Source organism: Parus major, chromosome 4 (genome assembly GCF_001522545.3).
Source record: "Parus major isolate Abel chromosome 4, Parus_major1.1, whole genome shotgun sequence".
Taxonomy (NCBI): Eukaryota; Metazoa; Chordata; class Aves; order Passeriformes; family Paridae; genus Parus; species Parus major.
The window spans coordinates 43,948,645-43,961,408 of record NC_031771.1 but is presented as its reverse complement, the minus strand read 5'-3'; positions in this window follow the sequence as shown (position 1 = coordinate 43,961,408).

The following is a 12,764-nucleotide window of genomic DNA, read 5'->3' as shown; positions in this document are numbered from 1 at the left end:
GATGAAATGTAACTGCTTCTGGTCTGCCGCGTCCCAGGTCAGTTTTCTAGTCACCTCCTCATCTGTCTTTTCAGAGCACAGCATAAGCTCTCTGTAAAACTGAACCTTCAGCTGGCCCAGCTTTGCTTCACTTCCATGGCCAGAACTCCTACGAAACTGCAGGAGCTGATGCTGACATGCATTTAGCTGTGTATTTTTTCCCCTGACATATGGTATTTACAAGACTTCTCTACAGTACCATGGTTATTTTAACACATATGTCTTTGATTGCTTGGAATAAGACTAGAAAATCCTTTGAGTACCAAATATATATATATTTATATATATACACACACACACACACATATACATATATATATGCATATATTGCTATTACTGATTGCAACAAGACTTGTATGGAATATAGTGATTGACACATGGATGTTTAAGGAGGTAAACTGTGAGCTTCATATTTAAGGGGACCTCTACACACTGTAATGGAAATGTGTTAGTGGAAACATTCACTGCAGGAACTGCAGTATGGGGCAAAAAGTGTTGTCACCAAAAAAGCACAAGAGGATTCATGTGCCTTCATCTTTCTCATCTGACCCCAATACTTTCCCAGCACACACACTCATATAATTTGGCACGTCACTGACTGATGTCACATCTGCAGCCAGGGCCATCAGGACAAATTGCAGTCAGGTCCTCAGTGGCAAAGTGGGGAATCAAGGAGATCTCCTGGTGTCTATCTCTAAAATGGGCATCCCCAGGAAAATAAAATAAGAAAATCTTCTTCATGCAAGAGGAAATGCAGATTTTCCTAAAAGCAATACAAATCTTTCTCTCTTTCATTGAGGTGAAGGACGTGGCAGCCAAGGTAGTGGGGAGGAATCTGGGAAGCCACTGCCCAGTATCCTGCCTTTCCCTGTCGGGGCTCCCACATTTAATGCAAAATGTGTCCAAATTTTTGGTTGCCACGAGCAACAGTTGCAAACTTTCTGCAGCATTCAGAAGTGACCGGCAGGGCAGAGAGGGGCAGGGGGCTGAGGCAGGGGAAGTTTGTGGGGGCTGCCATAGCTCAGAAGGAGAGGGGAGGAAGGCTGGATGCTCCCACTTGCAGTCTCCTTCAGATTCCTGTTTTCAGGCAGAGCCTGCTGCTCTGCCTACTGGTTTTAAGACAGCTGCATCCTGCTGCTGGCAACTGCTCCCAGAAGGAACAAGAGAAGATGCACCAACAAACTGCCTTCCTGGAAGATTTCATTGTTCCCATTCATTCCATGTTTACTAATCCCAGAAGTTTATGAGTCATGGGCAGATACCTGGGGAATGACTTAAATGTTCCATGGAAGCCACAGGTCTGGCCCTTGACTCATAGTGAAGCCATTGGCAACAGCACAAGTGATTTTCTTCCTGGCTTCCACCAAAGGAGGAAGAGCCTCATTTTTCTTTAAAAGGAGGAAAGAGTTGCAAAATCTCTGGATTGTATAATGCCAGGAAAAAACTGACATTTCACCTAGATGGCTTACAACTGTTGCATAAAGAACCCAAAATCCTGCAGGCAGGCAAGTCAAACCGAGATGTCTGAATCTTATGAGCCTTGTGGGGCTGACTTCTGGTTCTCAAAAGTCTGGGGATAGCTAGTACTTAAGAGTACTTAAGAGGCTCTGTTTATGCTGCTCTTCCCTCATGTTTCCATGCTGGGGGGTTGGTGAGCTGTGCTCAACACCACCTCTTCACTGACAATGATGTTCAGCTAAGAACTCTGCCTTGGTTTGGTTCATTTCTCAACACTACTCCCTTTGCTGACATCAAGCACACACAGTAACAGACTTTTCTTTCTACCTTGAAAGAGGTACATCCTTCATAACATTTGGAGAAATATAATGGCAGCAGAAGAAGTAAGGAATACAATCACTTAAAGGTGTTCTGCATCTACCTTCTTACAAGAGATAGCTCGTACAGTGATGCACTTAATATAGTCAAAACCTTCCTTACAGTGAAAACATTTTTGTACTAAATAATAATATCAGCATTTGTGCATGAGGTAGAAAATATTCCCTTTCACATATTTTAGTATAAAAGCAAACAGAATGATTGGGGAGTTTATGCAAATAGAGCTGCCAAGCAGACTGGCCCAGAGGTAAACAGCTTTAGACCTGAAAGCTCTGCTTGTAAAAGCAAAATTTGCCATTGTGGCAATACACTAAATCTACAAAAGACACACAACTAGTCTGCTCTTCATTACCATCTGGTGGTTGTTGCATGGAGTGGCATTACTCACATCTCAAAGTTACTGAGGAAAAATTTCATATCCTCAGAAAGGAAAGAGCACTGTAGCAGCAGTGAGCAGCACAAGGGGGTGGTTTTGTCTTATAGGCATCAATACAAAGGCATCAGGCAAAGAAAACACTCTAAACATGAGCAGGTAGAAGAGAGAAAAAATTAAGAAGTACTTCTCTCAAGTATTTTGAGGTATACCTGATACCTGAGTATCATGTGCAAAGAGCTGAGAACTGTTTGGGAAGTGTGCTGTTCCCTCCCATTGACAGCAATGGCAGCTGAGACCATTTGACAAGACATTTGTTAGCCACTTTCCATAGCTAGCTCCCAGACCTTCACTACTCACCCAGAGAGGTATTTTACAGTGGTAGCCTAGCAGGGGGCTCATGTCTTCAGTGGTAAGCAAGAGGGAGCTAATCCTCTAATTCTACAGCTACATTGGGAGCTAGCTCACCTCTTGCACAGTGAATAGGCTCCAGATCTATCCACTGTATAGTCTCTACCTCTTCCCATTCCCACACAATGATTCTCACACAAAGGGAAATTGCAGTGTAATTCAGCTTGGAAGTGACTTTTAGAAGTCATTGGTCCAAACTTCTCAAAGCACAACCAGCCTCAAAGTTAGACAAGATAACGTCCAGGGCCTCTGAGGAGTTCCTCACCCTTTTCAAACTTCCTGGAGTATTTCTTATCCTTGGCAGTTCGCTCTTACACAGAGTGAAAGAAGTACAGTAATTGATGAAGTACAATACCCTTTTGCTTTTACCTAAGTGTATGAATCAATAGGTAATTGATGGGCAGTGACAAGTCCACTCTAGTTTGCAACAGTACCAATATAAACTCCTGGACACAGTCACAGAGTGTGCTGGTTTGTGTACACCATAGGGTTGATCCAGTGCAGCTGCAGCATTTCATGTCTTATGTACTAGATTGAATTTTTCAAGAACAGCATGAAAAAAAAATCATTGTTTAAATTATAAAATGCACAGAGCATCATGCACTTAAAAACAGAAATGGTTTTATATCTCAGTTGCTTTTTACCTTTAAAGATGCATCCTTCAGATTCTTTCTCAGCTCTGCCATTGATTTCTGTGACCTTGGATAAGGCATTTAGGCCAAATATTCCAACAAATGTAGCTCATTCTACTTGCATAAATTATACATAAGACTCACAGACCTTGTGGAGGTGAATACCCAAATCTGCATTTAAAATTTTGATCTCCACACCTCCATGTCTGAATTTCCCATTCTTCAAATTTTAGAAAAGACTCCTATATATTGCAGGGATATTTGAAGGTCATTAATCAGTTCAAATGCACACAGTGAATTAAAAACATAAAGTATAGAAATGCTAAGTATTATTACCAAATAGGTCAGCATTTAACCAATACATGTGTTCTTAGTAGTTTAGACATTTTTTTTGTCAACTTTGTGTCTCATTTCAGATGTTTAATACATAATCAGCTTTCTAAATATTTCTCTGCTGGACACAGATATGAAAGTACATGAGATTAACACTATCTGAGAAATACCCTGTCTTAGTCAGCAGGCTCCACCATCACCTCCCTCACCTCTTAGCCCACTCAGACATGAGAAATGAAGATTTCCACTGCTGAAGGTGAAAATGAGTGGGCGGAAAATCCAAGGGACAAAAAAGTAAGCTGAATATTTAACAGAGACAAATACACAATTCCAGGAGACTTCACAAGATGAATGGTTTTAAGAAAATGGATAAGGTGCCTTTGCTGTGTTATTAACCCAAAGCAATACGTGATTGTTTCAATATCCAAAATGGAGAAATAAAAATCTACCCTGACTTATGTATGAATTAGATACTAAGGTCATTTAGGTCCTGCTCCAAAACTCACTGAAGTCAACAAAAACCCTGCCACTCATGTGGGTGATTCTGGATCAGAACAAGACAGCATTTTTCATTCTGAGTTCCTAATTTACTATGGCATTGGGTTTTTCTCTATATTTAAAATACTTTGTTTTCTTATAGCCTCATTATTGTGGTTTAATAGTCTTACAAAATTTTGCTAATTCTTCAGTTCCCTGACTACAGCCAGGCAACATTTTGCTTTCTCAAAGGGGTGTGAAAAGAAATTTGACTTGTTTGCCACTCACGTGGATTAGTGCCTCTCACTGAAACACATTTTGCAGATTTCCTGGAATTAAAACTTTGATAATGTCCAGAGATTAAATAAAAATTAAGCCTAAATATACCAGGCAAAGGGAAAGAAACACTCTCAAATCAAAGAATAAGTCACTTAAGGAGACACTTATCAAGACAAAGGAAGACACAAGAGAGGCTGAGAATATGAGAAGTCAACTCATGAAGGATTTCAAAACCATCCCTTACAGTAGGAAAAGATGAGAGAGAAAGTTTTCCAAATTATTAATATATTGATATATATTAATTATTATATAATTAATATATCATAATTATATAATTATATAGAATAATATATTATATTATTACATCATTATTTTATTATTAATTATTATATAATAAATAATTATTAATATATTGATGTTCTTTTGGTGTCTTCTGTACACAAAACTAAATCTTGTTTCAACCTCTATTCACTTCTGTTCCAAAATGGTACTAAAAACTGTCTGAAGCTAATATTGACATCACACAAATGCTTGATGCTGCTCAAGAGAAGCTCAAGGGAACAAGGGGATGCTTCTGCATCCCTTATCTCACTTTTTACTGCTTCCTGAGCTTTAACATACTGCTGATTACTCTAAAAGAGAAGTCACGATGGTTTCACCCTCTGAGCTGGGTTTGAAGGCAGCCATAAAAAGTTCAGTCTTTTCCAAAATGTATGAACAGTGAATAAAGCAATACCCCATTCTGTTGAAACATCCCTTTTGAACACCTTTTCTCAGAGCAGTTATCCATGGGAGCATCCTTTGCCCCTGTGCCTGCCACTGCAGTGGGAAGAGATAGCAACAGGGGCTAAAATAACTAGTTGCATCCCAGTTCTGTGATCTGGCTGAGGAACATCTTTACCAGTTCTTTGTCTTTGTGTTCAATTTCTTTCCTTCTTCAAATTCTTAACTTTGCACTTATTTTAGCCTTTATTTTAAGGTTCTTTTCCAACTAGCTAAAAGCATCAGAAATGACAGGGCGCAATCCATTTCTCAGTATATGGACCTCTTCCAGTGAGTGCTGCCAGCCCACACAACATATATAAATCATGGATTTTAGACCTGCACCCCTACATCACTTAAAGAGATAAGTAAAATTACTTGTCTTACACTTCCTAGATGACAAAGTGACTCCCAGCAGAAGACATTCACATGTGCTCTTTATTTCAGCAAGCCATCTATCTCACTCCAAATGTGCTCCTGAGACAAGAAAGGAGCGTGCAAGCAGCTGGTGTGTAGGACTATTGCATTTGTTAAAAACATGCCCACTTTGTTTTCTCCTAGCGTAGGTATGACTGTGCATGGTAATACCTAATGCTGTCATTTTCACGGCTGTAAATTGACAACAGAATTCCAGGGGAATTTGCCATCATCAAAAAAACCAGCTTGCAAGTTTTCAGTCTGGCAGGTTTTATTGTTATATTTTGCTCTTTCCATAAAACTCACTCTTAAATGTGAGAGGTGACATATTTGTAAACACATTCTCGAAATACAATTTGATTTTTTCTTATTATCACCTCCATCTTTGGAAGTAGCAGACAACCTTGATAATGAGTGGAAATATAAAATGCCTACCTTTCATGAGGCAGGTGCAACAGCAAGATAAAGAATAGTTTCTATTTGTGATGCCCATGCTTGGCTCTGTTCTAGCTTTTCCTTTTTAGGGTTTTACCATATATAGGCACAACCTCTTAAAAAACAAGTACTATAAAATCTCAACCAAAATGTCTGTGTCCTTTCTTACTGAACTTGGCTGTTTGAGGAGTATGTGATTTGGGGTCTGGGTCTTCAGTGCACGAAGACTACTTTTGGGTAGATTTAATTTTAAAACTGGAAATGGTGGCCAATAGAAAAAGGCTGTGTTCAGCACAGTTTTCATCACAAATCAGATTTAAGTCAAAAGCCCAAAACTTCTAATGTAAAACTAGTTTTGAGGAACAACTAGCCAGCAATATAACACACCACATAAGCAGAAGCTACTGGAGATTAAAAAGAAACTGGAGCTACCATTTCTATGGAAGAAATGGTATAGGCTTCTAAACCAGAAGAAGAGGCAGAAAACAATGTCACCACCCTTAAAATCCACAAGATCACAAAATACTTGAAATTGGAAGGGGAAGTTGAGTAGCCTGCCTCCTGCTCAACTGCCCAGCCAAGCTCAGCTTCTTTGAAATGCATTAACCTCAAAGATAGACCATCTTGCTCAGGAGTATCTTTTCATTCAAAATTTCTTGAGAGAATATAATGCAAAAATACATATTTTCTCAAAGAAAAATTCATTTTGATCCAGTTTTTACTTAGTTCTTCCTGAGAAAGGAACTCTCTGAGTTTTGGAAGATATCTCTAGAGAAATTGTGACTAAATTCAGCCATTCTATCTCTTTATTGCTCGAAGAAAACAAGCCAGGCTCTTATTTACATGACTCACATTCACAAGTGTTTGTAGTGAGCGCATAACATCACTGAAATGGGACAAAGAGACACATTGCATTCTAGTGGCTCTGTGTGGTAAAATGTTTGTATGAGAACACTACTCATAAAACCTGATAATTTAAATAGGAATTTGCAGTGAGCTGCTTCAGAAAACAATGAAAAGGCAAAGCTGGGTAAAATTAATCCATTTATCAGAAAAATAATTTCTGAGCCATTCCACTAACACTGTTTAGTTTCTTATACTAAAAAAGTCTTGTACAGATCAAGATAGCAGCAGGCCTAAAAAGCATAGAAGCAAAGTTCTCAATCCTACAAATGTATAAGCAACTTGTCACAGTATGCATCAACCTCCTAAAATCAAGGGAGCTGCAATAAGTATAAATATGTTCAGTTTCTCCAGGATAAAACATCAGGTGTTAACTCTTCCTGTACTGCTCCAGACATACTGCTCCTACTGACAAAACTCAGTTTTTAGGAGCTGTATAAAAGGAAACATCTGAAGTACTTTTGAAGAGAAATCAAACTATATCATACTTCATATGTCTGTTCTCTCAATACCTCCTTAAAACCAGCTTCTGCAGTGCTGCCACCAACTGCCTTCCTTTTTCCAACAGCACTTAAAGATGTTAAAGATGTAGTTAGTATGTGCATTAAAACTGTACAAATGCATACAGACTAACTGCTGCCTTCACCTTCTTCATGTCTGTCAGAACACTTATGGCTTCTCCTTCTTACAAACCCTGAATGGTTTGTTCTTTAAGCTAAGATTGTCTTTTTTGTTAATCTCTATAGCAGCTGGCACAAAGATCTTAATCTTTAGCTCCTACTACTTCTCTTGAGCCAGAATCAGAGGCAGAAGGAGCTTCTGAATATTTCACATGTGGGATGAAGGACTTTGAAGCAAGGTTGCTTCCCATAGATGGTGAGGAGGAAGGGCAAAAAAATGGTACTGCTGTAGGGTTTTCTGTCATTAGGGATGTAGTGCTGGGCATGCACATCTTCAGAGGAAGCAAATTCTGTAATGTTAAGAATGGGTGTTGAATGGCAGTCTAGACAAAAAGCTGGGAAATCTAAAAGGGGGTTTCAAATGAGTAGTACAAATGTTTTATCTGACGTGATTAAAGACTCACTAAATTATCCTGGCTATAGATACTACAGGACAAAATCCTGTATACAAAATCCTGTATAGCTCATATATTCTCTTCTCCTTTTGACTATTAAAGGTGAGTAACTATGATTCATGGTTTTGATATTTACTATTTACTTAAAAGAACTGTCCTAAACATTTTACAGTATTTTAGGACAAAGTAGAACATGCACTAGAAAGATCTCAATTGATCTTTACAGGGTAGAAAAAGAGGGATGAACGTTGAGCACAAAAAGGATATGTACCTTTTTCTGTTCTGAAATAAGAGGAATGGCTTACTGAGAGACCCAAAGGAAAGGGAAATAGGTGAGAGGGTGGTCTCCTCAGTGTCTAGCAGTATCACACTGTCTACAGATCCCAGGATAAAGCACAACTTCAGCATGTCAGTCCTCAGCTCTTCTCAATCGATCGTGTGCACAGTTTTGCTGCTGCACTGAAATCCCCAAGGCACACTAAAAGTACTTCCAGCTTGCAGCTTTCTGTCATTTGAGAAGATGGCTCATAAGCTCTATTTGACTCAAAGGATTACTGTAGATATAAAACACAATAGTGCTATTACTAAGCAGATGAAATAAGTGTCCTATTTTGTTACCTGCCTCTTCACACATAAATATGAACAAAATTTGTTTTTTATCTGCACAGGTAGTAATTTCACAATTCCAAGGTTTCACTATATAGTTTTCAAACCAAACCATTCAGCTTAATTGTTAAAAAATTTGATCTAAAATTTTGAATTTATATTATTGATAGAATTACTGCAAAATGTTGCCTGCTCAGTGCCAAGTAAAGAAAAAAAAAATTTACCCATCTTCATTTTCATTTTTCTTTTAGCTGTGTATGTAGTATGGAAAATTCACACAGCAGTTCCAGTTGGACACGGATTAGGAGTATCCTGGGTTTGCAAGTCCCTATTTGCAGTTTCTCAAAACCTGTGAGTATGACAAATACTAACATTTTGAGTCATCACCTCCACATACAAAGTCTACAATATGAGGGACACAGCTCCCCTTTTTTGTTTTGAGCAGAAGCACAGAGACACCTACTTTCATTCTCTTTTAAAGAACACACAAAATAACATGAGAGAGAGTTTGCATTGTCATCACTTTTGCATTTTTCCCCTTTGTTTCTTTAAAACTTGTGGCCTTCCTGTCTACAGATCTTATCTAGTGAGACACTGAAAGAATTTCCAAATTTCCCTTTTTTTCAGTAACCTTGCTTTTTTTCTTTTTCTTTTTTTTTTTTTTTTAATTAGCCAACATTATACCAGCAGGACATTGTCTTTGTATGCAACTTTCTGATGCCAAATTAAAATGAGCAGTGCAAAAAATGTATTTAATAAAGTGGAAGTATTCATTTGTGTAAGAAAAAAGATTACTTCCTGAAAGTTTAAACATAATGAAGGTAAAAAATGAACATGCATTTGGCCCAGGATAGTTTCAGCATCATGCTTTATGATTACATTATTTTTCTTGCTTCTAGTAAGCATTTTACAGGCCTTAGAATATATTTAAAAAAACAAAAAAACCAAAAAAAAAGTCATGGTTAATATCTTAGAACTAGTGGATTTCAATTGGTTTAGTTTATTAATGCTTACGTATGTTTAATAAATATGAAACTTCTATAACACAGACCAGAAAATATATTTTAAAAATCTAATTTACAAGCTGTATGTCTGTCTCATAGACCCTATATATACTAAACCCAGAGTAGAAATGACTGGGAAAGGAATTTGGAACTATTATTAGCAATGGTTTCAAGAAAACTTATTGAACAACAGTATGAGAAAATAACCATAAGAAAAGACCGTAAGAGCAGAAATTGAAGCCACTACAGGTGTTTGAAAACCAATTGTTTGGTACAATGGGGTTACAGCTCCTATAGGCTGCGAGCTGGCTGCATCCCACCTCAGCACGCTACTGGTGTCACAGAATAGCACAGGATGGTAGCTCTGCCATGGGAGCTCATTTCACTGACAGAGTGGACAGGAAAAGTAATAGCAGTAGAAATATTTAATTATTTCTGTCAAGGTAAACATTTCCATGCAGAGGACATGCACTTTTCTTGGTATAGCAGCTGTGATATCTCCAGCCTTATTAAAACCACAGATTTACAGCTGTGTATCTCAGAGGTGAGAGAGAACTAAAACTATTGAAAACTAGTGACAAAACTCTCCAGATTAAGCTCCTAGAACTTTGGACACTAAGCAGCATGGTTTTCAAAATTGCAAATTAGCTACCTACTTAGCTGCCTGTATTCTGGGGTGCTCAGCAAATTCCATGATGCCCAAAAGCCATGTTGAGCACCCATCAGGTTTCACTCAGCCTGAGGGATTGAGTAAACCTCATTGGAGTGGATGGAAAGACACACTGCTGAGTTTTCGATCAAATTTATTGACTGCAGCAGCAGCTGCCATTTGAAGCACATGTCAAGAAGAGATCACCAGATGTCTCATCACCTGTATAAGCGTTCAGAAAATGTTTGTAAGCAATAGTCGTAATAGCCCCTTCCCCATAGTCATTCATTTTGGATGTCTTGGTTCTTTGTACAAGGGGTTGTTAAAGAGATCCTGAAGCAAGAACTATGTTTTTATCAAAATTACGTCAAAATCCTTCTACATTGGTGGCCTGGAAAAGCAGTCTCTATTCTCATAATAGCAGATCATCTGCAAAGAGAGCAGAACTTCAAATTCTTAATTCATTGACTACAGCTAGCAACACGTGTGAAAGTCCTGCTGGTAATAATTTACCTTTTTCAGTCCTGAAAAAAGTGGAAAACAGGTCTCAGACATGTTTCCATCATCCTTCCCATAGGGCAAGAGAAATCCTTCTCACCCCCTCTGCTCTGGCAGTGTAATGCCATGCAGCTCCTCCTTTGTATGGTTATTAAAAGTACCATATAAATCTCTTTGTTCCCAAGTCCCCACTTCTGAGGGACCTTTTTTAGTATTGTCTCCACACTGCAGGATATTTGCAGTTGTTTCAAAACCCGAGTTTAGAGCCTGGATGTCCCCAGTAATCAAGCTATACAAAATGGAGTAGAATTTCAACAGTTTGGGTCTTATTTTTGGGATGTTCAGTGGAGGAAGTTTGAGGCTGGTCTCCAGAACCCAGGACAGCTTCAGAGGAACCAGCTTGCCAATAAGTACATCCTCATCCCTCCTGGAAGTATACTTGCTGGGCTGAGACATTCCTGATTGCAGGAGACCTGCAGGGCAGGCTTTGCTCATGCCTTCTCAGACCAGATGATAAGATCAGAAATTCACCCAGAACAGTTGCACCATTACTAGGCATTCAGTCCAGGGGCGAGACTACGGCTATTCTGAACTAAAGCTGCCCTGGAATGTGCAGCAGATTAAGAATTCTAATAGAATAAACCCCTGCACTTATGCCTTAAGACAGATTCTAGCAAGCCATGGAGAGCAGTAGTCTCCCTTAAATACAGGCATACCTGACTTTCATATGGCTTATGGCAGAGCTAAATGTAATGCTGCATTATCATCAAGAACTAAAAAGGACTACATAGCTCCATGCTAAATCCTAATTCAGTGTTTCAGAAGAACCAGATAACTTTATGATGGCTGTGTGTGATACAATTCTAATTAAAAAGATACTTTTTGGTATCCAGCTAAAGGTAGGATTTTTTTAAGTGCTCTATCAAAGCCAGACCAATCCTAATTGAACAAAACTCTTTCCAAATAGCAATCCTAAAGTACTCTCAAGTTGAACTGGGAGGTCACATTTTTCAGCAGCTGATTACTGAACTAGGAGGAAAAGAAAAATATATAAAATGCCTCAAAGAAAATTGAAAATACTTATTATATATTGTTTAAAAAAACCCTGATAAAATAATTATTTTCATAAACTTGTACACTTATGGTTGGAGAAGGCAGATGTGAGATGAAAGACTCCCAACAGTAATCTCTCAGGAAACATTTGCTCCTTCTCCAAGAGTGACAAATTTTCATAGAAAAATGCATCGTTAAAAATTTTGTTCCAAAAGATGCTCAGAACTATCACTAGAAGGTGTCATAAACTGTATCAATATTCCAGCATTTTTCAAGTATCGTAGCATAACTGAGCTACAAAAAACATCAACAAGTCTGCATGACGCTGTAGCAGACTCAAAAGCATCCAACACGTATCCCAAGGGCACCGCACGCAGGACTGTGAAGCGCACAGAGGAGATGGGTTGAACCTGAAAGGGATAAATGTTATTTCTGCTGCGCTACGGTGCAGTGAAAGCATCGGCAAAGCCATAAACTGTTCCCAGGGCTCCGATCGGTCACTGTGTAATGATTGATGCACAAGAGAGGTCAGGTTGCGTTAAGGCATCCATTCCAATACTCTTAAAAAATAAATAAAAAGAAGTATTTTTTTTAAAATATAATAAAAGAATAATAAAAAGAAGAAAATCGCGCCGTAAAAATTGCAACTACAGATCAGTTAGCTGCCCGGGGCACCGCGGGTACCGCCGCGGGGCACTCCCGCCACCGGCCCGCTGCGGGACCGCCGAGCACTCCGCGGGGCGGGCGCGTCCTCAAGCCTCCGCCGCTCGGCAAAACCGCTACCTGCACCAAAACGTGCCATTTCTATTGAGTTTGACATTCCAATGTCACTTTATGGCTAACGTAACATCGAGGGGAATTTTCACGCCCAAGCGCCCTGAACAATTTTATTCACCGTTTCTTGACGGCAAGCCGGCGCTCCAGCGGCAGGGACCGCGCCCGGCAGTGGCAGCCCCTTCCCGGGGGCTCGGCGGTCTCGGTC